This window comes from Crocuta crocuta, unplaced genomic scaffold (assembly GCF_008692635.1).
Source record: "Crocuta crocuta isolate KB4526 unplaced genomic scaffold, BGI_CrCroc_1.0 scaffold47, whole genome shotgun sequence".
In the NCBI taxonomy this organism is placed as follows: Eukaryota; Metazoa; Chordata; class Mammalia; order Carnivora; family Hyaenidae; genus Crocuta; species Crocuta crocuta.
Window position 1 is genome coordinate 388,964 of NW_027531995.1, and position 14,085 is coordinate 403,048.

The 14,085-nt window shown below is 39.6% G+C and overlaps 1 protein-coding gene and 1 pseudogene across 1 annotated transcript in view; one reads left to right on the forward strand and one right to left on the reverse strand.

Moving 5' to 3' along the window:
• DOCK4 (dedicator of cytokinesis 4) overlaps positions 1 to 14,085 on the forward strand; it is a 429,867-nt gene that overhangs the window by 91,216 nt on the left and 324,566 nt on the right.
• On the reverse strand, positions 5,639 to 5,978 carry LOC144240695 (developmental pluripotency-associated 5 protein pseudogene; annotated as a pseudogene).

Consider the following 14,085-nt stretch of genomic DNA (forward strand, 5'->3'; position numbering starts at 1 on the left):
TCTGCTGAGATATGAGTGCATCTGAACGTGGAAGATGCAGGCAGATGTGTCTACCTTTCACCTTGGGGAGGTAAGTCAAACTTTGATTTCCCTGAGTGGTGGATGCTAGGTTCATAGTGAGAGTGTCTGAAAGATGGCAGTGGGAAGTACCTGATCTGAAGGAGTGCAATCAGGAATTCACTCCAAGCAGAGATGAAGTTGCCCCTGAAAACAGGGCCTCCATCTTCTTGGCTGTGAGATTTCTGGATGATCCCCCACTCTGTGTGTTGGTTGTGAGATTTGACCTTTCCCTGCCCCATCTGCTGATGAAGTGGCCCAAAGATCCTGTTTGTCACATGCTCTTCCCTGGACAGGCCCAGTGTCAGGACCCCCAAACAGGGGTAATAACACAAAACTGCTCCCTATCCCATCTAATTTAATATCTCAGCATATAATAATCTCATCATGTCTTTTAAGACTAAGATGATGAGATGGATGGGTGGGACTCAATGCACAGAATGGGCAATGTATATGGATAGACTTAGGAGGTGCATGTCGCTGCAAAACCAATATGAGATGCTCATTTCCTTGGACTTTTATTCTAATCATAATTGAGCTCTGTAAGTGTTAACAGTGTTTTGGGTCAAGATACTATAGTAGTTAAAGTTTTTTTTTAATTTTTATTGAAGTTATCTGTATGCATGTGCATGTATATATATAACTTATTGATTGATTTATCGGTTGATTTATTTATTTTACATTTTAATGAAACAAATCAACCAGTATCAGGAGACTTGGAGGCTTTTATTCATGTTTGGCAGTCCTTTGGCTTCTCTGGGAGGGCATCCACAAATGACTTTTCTTTTGGATACAATGCTGAATTTAAAGATGATTTCAATGTAGCTTAACAGAAAAATAGTGCTTTATATAGAAGTGCACCCTGGTTGCTCACAAATATGTAGCATTTGTTCAATAACCAGCCTCCCTAAACTTTCTTAAAACCCGAGGACCTTCCTTTTCTGCTGAGACACAATATCCCTAAAGATCAATACATTCTTATTTTTAGTTCACCAGTTTTACCTTGAGAGAGCAGGTGGCCCAGGAGTTTCTATCATAAGGGCTGGTACCATTTATGTGACAGTTGGATTGCTTGACCCTATACAGCATTTTCTTCAAAAGAAGTCTTGATTTTATGTTTTTAAAAATTTTCCTTCTCCATGTTTCATTTGGGCTGCAGAGAAATTGAGTTGGCCAGGGGTCTACTCCTCAGTGCTGCCTCCTCTGTAATCCTAACTGGAGGAGAGATGTGTGATCAGCAGGGATCTTTCATCTTGTATGTATGGTGGTTTGAGAACGGGCCGCCTCTTCCTCCTGTTTTTCATTTTGTTTTGTTTTCTTGGGGAAATGGCGGTGAGAGGAGGGCTGTTTGGAGCCACTGCTGGAATGCTCATGGGCACCCAGTTTGCCCATTCTACTATACTGGGGAAACCTTGCCTCCTAGCCATCCACCTGGGAGGTCACCATGTGGCCCAAAGGAAAGAAGCTTCTCTGATTGAGAGAAATCCTTCAAGAGAGGCAAGGTGCTTGCTTCTCCTATCAATCAGTCTTTTGAAATGGGATTAGAGCTGGGATATATTTTGTTTACTTTCCTCCTCCCTCAATAAATAAAACTGGGGTGGACACTGAAAGTGATTGGTCACCTTTACATCCCTGGTCCTTATTAGCAGCATTTATAAATAAGGAATCTGGCTTTATTTACTGCAAATTAAAATCCCCTACATTTTACTAGATTATATCCCTAAGAGGCAGGATTATAGCATCCATTTTAATGGTTTCTTTAGCAATTGTTGGATGTCCATGGGCATTGAAATGCAATCACGTGGGTATTTTGACATTTGTCTGCAATAAATAGAAAGAATGTAATTAAAAATCAGCTCCTGAAATGGGTTTTTAGTTTATTTTGATATCTCTGGAAACCTACATGTTTGGCTGGTGTTCTTTACATGACTTAAGTATTTAAATGCCCTTTTAATTATCTAAGTTTCACTGGGGTCTGCAAATTAAGGGAGTATAAATAAATGTCTTGTTGCCAAGAGTGTGATCTAACAGTATCGTCGGTGGTCTAATAATAACTAGTGTAATTAATGCTGTAAAATACTCTCATTTATTAACTGAGGTAGAAATTTCAATTCAGAGGGAGAGTGGGTGTCTTCTTGACTTGTACTATCAAGTTTAGAAGTATAGGAAGCTTCAAATGAGGGATTTGTTTATTTCCATCACTTTCTATTCAGTTTCCTAGAAGGATGTGTATCACTCCAGTGTTGGGTGTGACAACTAAGATGTTATGAAATGAACATGAATTTAGATATTCAGGGTAGTATACTTTTTTAGAGAGCAGGATTTATTTTTGCAAGTTCTTCAGAATTCAGACTAGCTTGCAGTGAAATCCTGTCACTGTATCTAAGCATGTAATTTCAGAAATGTTTATATTATACGAGTCTTAGAATTTTACAATAAGTTATACTTAGAACGTTAGTGTGTATGTGTTTTTTTTTAAAAAAAGAAAAGCTAAGACACTTTACTTCATTGCCCTACATATGACACTTCTCCGTATTCTGAAATAGTCCTTCCTGTTGCACCTAAAGACTGTATAGTTGATAATTTCTATTTTGTTTTCAGTCCTGCCTCTACCAAATTCAGGACCTGACATTCAGAGCCCTTGCTGTATGGCTTTAATAGGTTCTTATTTCCTTGGTCACAGGAAATGAGGACATCACCAACATGGGCAATTGACTACTTGCCAAATAGTCAACTCCTTGCCACCTTGAGATCTTGACTCATTCCTGTAATGATTTCTGCACTCTTCCTGCACCTTCAGTTGTCAGAATTCCACCCAACCATCCTAGGCTTCTTCCATGAAGGCTTTCTTGATTCCTTTGATCAAATAAACTACAACTTTCCTTTTATGGTATGTATCATGACTTCCCCCAGAGAGTAGCTATATTAATTAGCTGGGGCTGCCATAACAAAATACCACAGACTGGGTCACTTAAACCAGAGAAATGTATTTTCTCACAGTTTTGCAGGCTGGAAGTCCAAGACCAAGATGTCAGCAGGTATAGTTTCTCCTGAGGCCTCTCTTTTTGACTAGCATACTTGTGTTTGTGTCCTCAGAAGGCCTTTCCCTGTGCACGTACCTCCCTGCTAGCTCTTCCTCTTCTTAGAAGGACACCAGTCGGATTGGATAAGGGCCCACACATACGATCTCACTTAACCGTAATATCCTCTTTGAAGGCTGCCTCCAAATATAGTCATATTTTAAGGTACTGAGGGTTAGTACTTCAACATATGAATGTTGGGGGAGGGGAGGGAACCAATTCAGTCCAAAACAGTGGCTATTTATAGGTGTCTTCTCTTTCCTTTCCCTGATTTGACTGTGAGGTATTTGAACATGGAGCCTTGTGTAAATGGGCTTATCAGGTCTTAGTTTCATGCCTCATATATAATAAACAGTCAATAAATATCTGTTGAATTTAATTTTAATTAAATCAACTCTTCAAAAGTTTAGTGTAGTTATTAGGCTTTTATGGAAATGATCTGTGACCAAAACATATTTAAAATTTCTTTATGGATTTAGCCAGATGCTGCCAAGTAATTTATATGACAAAACACTGCCAGAACAATATGTTAGTCTTCTTTTACCTTTGGACTTCAGTAATGCTCATTTTGCATACATCTTCTCTCATTCTTACACACTCAAGGTGAAAACAGAAGTCAAGATAGAGGATATCTGTCTTTTAAACCCACATGTGAATCTAGCAAATGTTGAATTATGCTTGGGTATAACTCACCAACTTATTCAGTTTTCTGGGGTAGTGACATCAGAGTCCTTACCAGGAAGTCATGCCTCTCAGAAAGAGATATTCTTCAGACATATTTTTGAAATTATCAGTGGTCAGATTAAGAAACTGGTTATTCCTGTTCTGAAAACTTAAGAAGTTCAGAGCATTTCTGCCATCCTCCGATGTGTGGATTCCCAGAAGCTCAATCAAATATATATCTAAATGTCAGAGGAAAAATCTGTGGATGTACAAAAAAACCCCCTCTTATTGGAGCCATGGTCTCCTTGGGACCCCACCTTTGTGTTTATGCTTTGCTTGGAAAGATCTGGTTAAATATCTCAACTTGACTCTCAAGGTCCTGCTCGCCTTTTTCTAATCTGGTCTTTGTGTGTTTAGAGTTGTCCTTGTCAGCAGTAGGGAATATCAGTCTCTGGGAGCAGATGAGAGTGTACCCAGCTTTCTGACAAGCAGCTCTTATCAGAAACCTGCCTAAAAGAAAGGGACATTTGCTGTGTCCATAGGACTTGCACCCATCATCACCTCATGCTACCATATTTTTTTAGGTTCCGTGGCCACCTCCCACTGCTGTACCTGAATGTTAGGCTGTCTTCTCTGGCTGAAGACTGCATACATGTCTTAGTGTGTCCAGGCTGCTCTAATGAAATACCAGAAACTGTGTGGTTTATAAACAAACAGATGTTTATTGCTCACATTCTAGAGGCTGGGAAAGTCCAAGACCAGGGTGCTGGCAGATTTGGTGTCTGTTGACACCCACTTTCTGGTTCAGAGATAATTAATTGTCTTCTCATTGTGTCTTACAATGGTGGAGGGAGCAAGGGCGTTTTCTGATTTCTCTTTATAAGGGTGCTGATCTCAGTCATTCTGGCTCACTCTCCTGACCTCATCACCTTCTAATACCATCACCTTGGTGATTAGGATTCAATATTTGAATTCTGCAGGGATGCAAACATTCAGACCATGGCAGTTGGGAACTTCCAGATGGAATCTTCTGCAGAGCCCATTGTCCATTACGTTTTCCCATCCTTCATAGAACCAGAAAGCTTCTAAGAAATTTACTTTAGAATTTGGCAGCTTTATGCTTTTGCTTCAAGGAAGCTTACTATGAAATTTTAAACTTTGCCATGGTTAGTCAAGTTAACATATACAGTTATAATATTTGCATTTAATTTTGCTTTCATGATTAAAAAAACTGTTTTAGGTAACTACACACTAGCAAGAGTTGCAAAAGTAATTCATAGAGATTCTATATCCCCATTACCCAGCTTGCCTCGTGGTTGGTATCCACTTTTATAAAAAATATGTTTTATATTAGAAGAGTTTTAGATTTTCACATTAATTTTTCAGTTTGTTTCTCTAATTTTATTGTTATATTCTTTATTGAAATTTTCCTTACCTAGGGAAAGGTTGAAAATAAATAAAGGTTATAGTAAATAAGGAAGAACAAAACCTTTGAGTTAACCTAAACTTGTTTCAGATCACCATGCAAGGTGATATGGACTAGGAGGTTTTATGCTTGAATATAAAATCAGAATAATGTCCTCAATCCGATCTGTGACATGTTTCTTTTTTTTTTTTTTTTCCCAAAACTTTATTCTTTAATTAGCAAATTTGGGCGGGAANAGGGCAGAGGTGGAGATAGATAGCCACATTAGGACTCAGGGGCAAAGACAGAGACCACAAACCAGCTGGTTTTTCCTTGCCAAGCTGGAGCAGACTTTACACCAGGCCAGATCATTCCAGTTCTGGCCAGTCTACTTTCTAAATCCTGCTTCCAGGTAGTTGGTTGCAAACTGGCTTCACTTCATCCAAGGACCTAGATGTAGGGCTTTCGTGGCATCCTCAGGCTTGAGCATCCCTCGTTCCTGTCGTTGGCAGTGCCACTCGGCCATGGACTGGAGCATCCACTTGACCCAAGTAAGAGCCATAAACCATGACCTCAGAGAGGCCCAAGGATTCCAGAACCTTTAGCTCAAGCATGACTTTGCTCACTTGCTCGATGTACTGGATTCGAGATCCACCTACGCCAAATACAGCTTCCAGGAGTCATGTCTGGACCTGAAACACCTCTGGGGCTTTCAAGTCGTCAGGAACTTTCACCCACGGTGGAATATCTTTTCATCTCGGCAGGGTCCCCATCTGCAGCGTCTTAAAACCAATCACACTCCAACCTAAGCTAGGTCTAACAGAGTTTGCCTGACATGTTTCTGATTATGATGAATATTTTTCCATTTTTTAATGATGCCAGAAGATTCTTAAAATAATTTCTAGGGGATAATCTTAAATGGTACTTTAATCCCTTTTAAAAAAATTTTTTATGTCTTTATTTTGAGAGGCAGAGAAGGGGAGAGGGGCAGAGAGAGAGGGAGATACAGAGTCTGAAACAGGCTCCAGGCTGTGAGCTGTCAGCACAGAGCCTGACACGGGACCCCAGCTCAGAGACTGTGAGATCATGACCTGTGCGAAGTCAGACACCCAACTGACTGAACCACCCGGGTGCACCTCCCTTTCTTGATTCCTACTAGTTATTCTTGAACCTACCACCTCCACCCTTACTGATAGCACCCTTGTTTAATAAATAAGCCTGTTTACTGCTTATTATTGATATCATACCATTTAACAATGGGTTAATTATATACTACCTTATATTTTTCCAAACTTGCTTTTTGGTCAGTTCTCCCCATCAGATTATAAGAATTTTAAAACTTCTGCCTTCTACTTTTTATATTCCTTCTGTATTCATTAGCAGAAATTTAAAGCACAGGAGGTCATTTGGATATTTTTCTCCTAAGAAGTGGTATTTTATACTTGTTCATTTTAAATTATGTTGTCCAATATAAAGTGGAAAAGCAGATTTCTATTTTTTTAAGAGAGGAGTAAATTTTAAAAATCGTTATTTATTTTGAGAGAGAGAGTTTGCATGGGGGAGAAGCAGAGAGAGAATCCCAAGCAGGCTCCACACTGTCAGCATAAAGTCTGATGTGGGCTCCCTGTCACACACTATGAGATAATGACCTGAGCCGAAATCAAGAGTCCGATGCTTAACCAGCTGAGCCACCCAGGCACCCCAAAGCACATTTCTTTCTGATGACTAATTCTCAGAGTTTGGTAATGGTCAAGGTTAATTTTGAGTTTTGGTGCTTCTCTTGCAATCAGAGAGCCACATTTCACAAGCCGGGGCCCACAATTATGTGCCAAAAAGCTGTAAAGGTCCTGAGTTGGGAATTTTCCCCCCACTTCTTCTTGGAGTGCTCTACTCAAATGATTAGTTCGTGAATGGAGAGTGCATGGCTGGTTAATGAGGCATTCTGTTTCAGTGGTGTACTTAAAAGTAATTCAGTAATAATTGCTGCATGTTATGATTCATATTCCAGAACACACAGTAGCAATAACACATCTGTTGTTGAAGTGCCATTATAAGATGGAGAGAACATTAACCTACCTAACCCCTGTTCTCTAATGACCACAATTCTAGGAAAATAATCAGATTGAATTTTTCTGCAGAGTCTGCCCTGCAACACTGGCATCAGCAGAGAGGAGATAATGGAGCTTGGGATGCAGGAGATTGGATTTAGACAGTCTTTGGAGAGCTGGCCCTGGGTCCCAAAGGGATAGGTAGGACTGGGTCCTGGGTTTCAGAAAAAGAGAAAGATTGTTTGGGGCTGTTCTTAGGGTAAGAGCAGTCATGGGGTGCCTGGGTGGCTCAGTTGGTTGAACGTCTGACTTCGGCTCAGGTCATGATCTCACGGTTCATGGGTTCAAGCCCCACATCAGGCTCTGTGCTGACAGCTCAGAGCCTGGAGCCTGTTTCAGATTCTGTGTCTCCTTCTCTCTCTGCCCCTCCCCCACTCACACTCTGTCTTACTCCCTCAAACATAAATAAAATGTAGAAAAAAGTTAAAAAAAAAAAGCAGTCATGAGTTTATCATGTTTTAATACTGTATAGATCATCTTTTACCAGTCTACCCTGCCCTAAGACTAAGCCTCTGTTTTTGGGGGTTGTCTTTTTTTTAAGTTTATTTCTTTATTTTGAGAGAGGGAGAGAGAGAGAGAGAGAGCAAGTGAGCATCAGCTGGTTAGGGGGAGAGAGAGAGAAAGAATCTCAAGCAAGCTCTGCACTATTGTTGCAGAGCTTGATGTGCGGCTTGAACTCCTGAATTGTGAAATCATGACCTGAGCCCAGATCAACTGATTTTGAGTTGCCCAGCCAACTGAGCCACCCAGATGCCCTGAACCAATGGTTTTAAAAAGGGCCAAGACCAAATATTCTGCAGGTCTGTCTCTTCTGGCTAAATAAGCCTTCTGCTGGGGCCAAAGGTTGATCCTTTGGTCTTTCCTACTTGGCTCCCAGGAGCCCAGGACTAGGACTAGAAAGGGAGGAATGTGATGCTGTGAATTTGTGGTTATGACTTAATCTGGTTTCAAGCTCTCATTCATTTTTCAGTACCTCCACACCTACAGTCTTGTTAGAAAAATTCAACTTTGCTCTTTCCATTTGCTCTCCAAGTTTAGAGATTTTGATTTGACAATTAAAAAAACTTATCTTGTCCTATTTTCCTAAAACATTGTGGGGGGAAAATGAGTATAGTTTATTTGTTAAAAAATCAAGTATTCTATATAAATTGAGTTAACTTTGTAGGTATGTTAAATGAACTTTTCATTATAATAGGTAAACTCAGACATGTATAGAAGTCAACATTACCAGAGGCAGAGGTCAAGGCATCTATCTGTGGGTTTGCTTCCTTTCAGTAAGAAAACTAAAAAAAAAGTTTAAACTTAGTTTACTAATAACTTAAAAGGTTTTATTAGTTTAGAGTAACCAGGATTCTTAAAGGGCTAGTTCATTGTGTAAATGTTAATTACCAGCACTCAAAGTGTTTGGAACGTTTAATGCACTTTTCTAAATGGTTGACGTACATTAACTCAGTTATTCCTTTTAACATTTCATAAAGTTGGTACTTTTCCCAAAGCCATACAGCTACAAAATGGCAACGCTGGGGTTTGAACTCTGGCAGTTTGTTCTGGAGTCTTCTCTCTTAACCACTACAGTATGCCTACTTTCAGATATCACAGTGTTTCTAGCTTTCTTATTCTTCCTCACCCACATAACAGTTTCTCATTCACTTGGTCGTTAGTCTTGCATTTATTAAGACCTGCTGTCATTTGGATGTTGTGGTCAAGGATATTTCCTTTCTTTGAAAGCCTTGGCCTGGCAGTGGGAGACAGGTAATGATGCCCCAGAAATAAGGAGTTTGGGAGTAGAGAGAGTGCTCCACTCTGTTTGAGTGTGCATGAGTGTGTGTGTGAGTGTGTGTACGTGTGTGTGTGTGTGTGTGTGTGAGTCTCAGAAAAGGCCTTAGAACATCATCTTGTAAAGGAAGGGCGAAGGATAAGTCCTGGACAAAAAGACCTTAAGAAAAATCAGTCAGCAGGTATAAAATGCAGAAAGTTCAGGAATGAACTATAGATCTATCTGAGGGCCAAAGGAAAAATGGTTGTAATTGCCAGTGTGGGAAAGGCAAAAAGTTATGGTTGGATGGCAAGGTATTCGAGTTAAAAAATACCAAGGGAGAGGATGTTCTGAGGGATTTCATTGTGTGGAAAATCATAACAACAATAAATATCAAATTCAACTGAGAGAATTGCTTTGGGAAGTTGGCACTGGGTCATGACTTTTCCAGGGCTGATTGGTAGCCTTTGTAATAAGCTATTTCATTGGTGCCATTTGTCTTTTGACATAAAAGTACTTGATGCTAAGCAACCATGTGTAAAAATCAAGCCTCTCTTCTTTATAGCACATATTTCACTCCTCTGGGGACCAGAGCTATGGTGTTGTAGGCAGGGTCACCATCATCTTGATTCAAAGGACATTTTGAGGGTTATATTATAGATGAGTTTCTTAACTAGCATGTGAAATATATAGTAAACCAGCATGACCTTATCCTGGGATAGTGGAGTTGAATTTATACTGGACTGTCTGCCTGTGATAAAATTGCTTGTTAATTCTGAGTAGATGACGTTTCTTGCTGGGTTGTTGACTGTAATTCTCATCTTTAGAAGTGGTGCCAAAAGTGGAAATCTTCTCACTGTGTGTGTCACCCCACCCAGTCCTTTTGCACACACCCAAATTCAGTTCCTAAGAGACTCTTAGAATAGATGAATGGCTGTTCCATAGAAACATCTTAGTATTGCTTTGTTCACTTGGTTATTGAAGTATGAATTTGAAGATCAGAGTTTGGAATATAAACCAATCTTTAAGGATAGAATTTATTTTAAATGCTTCCCATAGCCCTGAAAACGTGTGTGTGTGTGTGTGTGTGTGAGAGAGAGAGAGAGAGAGAGAGAGAGAAGGAAGAAGGGAGGGAGAAATCATGAGCTTTCATTAATCATGATTTCTGACCTCATCTTTGCCTTAGGTGAACATTTGAATGTCTACTGATGTGCTGGGCCTGAGGGATATGGGACTGAATGTCATAGGGTTCTTGAATTCACTGAGCTCAGATTCTCATGGGGAGAAATAGGTGTGAACAAAGAATTCCATTGCACTTTTATATATCAAATTGGAGTCCAGAGGAGGGAAAAGCTATCACTTTTTTGTGAAAAGATTTTCCAAGTCTCTGGGGGCAAAAGTAGGGCCCTTGGGCTGAATCTTCAGAAAGAAGCAATTCTTCAGGCAAGCTTGGTGGAGGAAGACGGGGGTGTTCGCAAACTTCTATAAAAAATTGGAGCACCCAGGGGTACCTGGGTAGCTCAGTCAGTAGCTCAGTCGGTAGAGTATCTGACTTGATTTTGGCTCAGGTCATGATCTCACAGTTTCATGAGTTTGAGCCCCAGGTTGCGCTCTGTGCTGACAGTGCGGGGCCTGCTTGAGATTCTCTCTGCTCCTCTCCTGCTCACACTGTCTCTATCTTTCTCAAGAAGAAAGAGAGAGAGAGAGAGGGAGAAGAAAGAAAGAAAGGAAAGAAGGAAAGAAAGAACAAATTTAAAGAAAATGGGAGCATCCATGCCCGCTTGCCTCCGTTGGAGGACAAATTGACTTTCAATAGCTGCTCTGTATCTTCTTGTCAAAGAGAATAGATAGCCTGGTGTACTGTGTTAACCCAGTGTCCAAACAAACGTCAATCCCATATTGAATCTCAGGGGAGTGCCAGAGATCTCAAAAAAGAAAAAACAAACAAACAGGCTGTAGATAGAGGAAAGAGCACTCTCTAGTTAGATAGCTAACTTATATTTGGATAGAATTGTAATTTTTCCTTGAAGATAGTAACTTTTTGAAGTAATTATTAAAATTAGATAATACCTGATTGGTAATTATACCAAAATATTTGAAATGCTTCACGCATAATATTCCTTATTCACAGTTGGAAGGAAGTATGATGTTTGGCATATGTAGGTTTGAAACACAGCTCATTTTCATTGCCAGAATTTATTTTTGTTAAACTATTTCATGGAGTCTAAAAATAAAGATATGGCTGTAAAATTATAATAGCCTAGAATGAAAAGGATAAAATACTATTTGTGAGTTCTTGTTGTGCAAATATTTATCAGTGTTTAATTTGTGCATTAATTCCATGAAAATAAAACCTGTTCTTTATTTTTTCATTGATTCTTAATTTTATGTCTTGTCAGTAGTAATATATTAATTGGCTCAAATGCCACCAAATATATTTCTAAGTACGAGTGAAGTGGTAGTTTTATCTTCTCTTTTGTCCATCTAGCCAGTTGTCTATTTAATTGGATCTATTACTCTTCTTTTAGGCACATGCTATGGGGTTTCTGGGCCAACTTCATACTTGGTTCATAGGCAAGTTTCTTTGACTGACGTAAGGTCTGTGAACCTAAAAGAAAGTAGTGTTTGTTCATGAATTCATTCAATCAATCTATCACTTTTAATGAATGCCCCACCATGTGCTGTGATAGTTGATTAGTGGTGAACAGAACTGTCCCCTTTCTGAGCTCATGCAACTTAGAGTGAAGTACTGCAGACAGGCAGTGAATGAGTAAAAAACAAGTAAGTACATAGTTATCAATTGTGCTAAGGAATACAATAAACTATTTTTTCCTGTTAAGGAGAATAACGGGCTACTGTTAAAGAGAGGCATGTGTGTGGTGGGTCTTACTAAAGATCTGGTATCAGGGCTGCTGTCTGCTGATATTTCTGTGGACTATTATTTATTTGCCCTTCTAGGCTGTAAATGGTGACAGTTTTAGAACTTTTAATCTGCACTTTTTTTTAGGTGTTGTAAAGTGTTTCTTGGACTATCGAAAGTTCAGTATATGTTAATTTGGATGTACTTATCTTGAAATTGTATGATATATGCATATATATGTATGTAGTAAACTATGTACCACTGAAGGAAGCCATATATAATGTAATTGTTATATATGTGTACTTTATAGAGTAAAAACAGACAATTTCCCTTAGTTGAATAATTTCAGAGAATTTGAGCAGAGGGATGTGGATTATCTTTGTGGCTTATGTTTTAGTGCTTATGCCTTTTGATTTTGGCATTTATACATGTTCAAGTCATTTCTAATCATTGTGCAGTAGGGAAACACTTGAGACACAGGGAGGAAGGGGAGAAAATATTTTGTGAGAGAGTGTACTATTTGCATGGAATATTTAAAGCCCTGGCTGTATAACAGCATTTCAGTGCTGAAATACACAGCAGAATCACTTGAATCCCACTGAGGCATTTCTGCTTCCTGTGGGCAAATGTCTGGTGTCCTGAACTCTTATTAGGACTTGGCTTACTCTGGCATTCTGTGTTTCCTCCTGCATCTAAGCCTGATGACTCAAGCAAGTTATTAGTAAGCTGTTCTCAGCTTAGGTGGAACCTACCGACCTTGGATTACTAGGCCCAGAACTTTTAAAAAGTTTTGCTCATGTATTCACCTGTGTGATGACTACAAACAGTACTGATGAGAACAGCAAAAGTATTTGTGACTAAGCTTGTTGCTACAAAAATAATGTTCAAAACATAGGTTTAGTCTACAGAGGGCTCATGGAGCAATCTGAATCCTCATCCCTTTGTGTATGTAGAGCTTTTAAACTGTCCAGTATGTCCAGACCTTCTCCTGGGATTTGGAACCCATCTTTCTCCCAGCCAAGGAAGTTGAAGAATCCTTAATTTGATGGTTTGATAATTTAGTACCAGGACTCTTCTCCTACGTGTTCTGTTGGGGTTGGTTACTCGGCTTCTGTTGACTCAACTTCTCTTTTCTCTCGGACAAGAATTTGCTCTAGTTGTGGTCACCAGCCCCTGTGTTCCATTCCCTTGCCCTGCCTGGGGGCATTCCATCTGATAAGCATTTCATTTATTCTGTATTGGTGCTCTGCATTCTGTAGAGAGACACTCACTCCCATCTCCTGGGACTGAATACTGCCCTCTGAGACCCTGCTAATCTGCCCCTCTTACACAGTCTGCTTACTCCTCTGCTGTGACACCAGTTGCCTTTCTTTCCTGCATTCCACAAGGCTATGTTCTATGGTCCATTGGAAATGTTCAGTTGCTCATTTCTGTGCTGGCTTGGCTTATGTCTTTCTTGGGCTTCTCACTGGGAACTTTACTAATCAGCTACATCTTGATCTTTGAGTTTGGCCAACACCACATCTCATCCACTCTAGAGTACCTCATTGACAATTTAACGTTGTCCTGGCTACTGAGTAAAATTCAAAGCATTAGAATTCCTTGTGTCTGAGTAAACGTTTATTAAATACCAACTGTATATAGGCAATGCTTTGTTTTGTGACATAGAGGCAAGTGAGGACTGATCCCAGTTTCTAGAGCCACATAATCGGTTGAAAGAACAAAATTAGTACATGATGCACATGTGATGGATAAAGTAATGCCCCCCCCCCCCCCGCCGCCATTACACATAAACAGACATAATTTTATTTAATTGTAGAACTTGCCTCGGAGAGACCTAATTATACCCATGCGTTTTCAGTTCTGGATACACCTAAATTCATGAAACTTGCTTATTCAATCTTGTTTATGGTTTGTTTCTTACAATTTCTTTGATTTATTTTGTCCCTCTCTATATCTGTGAACTTTGTAAAAGTATTTCAAATCATTATGTATGTTTTGGAAAAGAATGAAGCCATTTGTTGGTGGAGTTATCAGTGCAGCAGTTAGGAGAAAAAAAGGACTGTGTGAAATTTTTGCTTAATTCTCCTTCCATGGGATTCAGAGAGCCAAATAATTGCAAGAGATATNTAGTTCTGGATACACCTAAATTCATG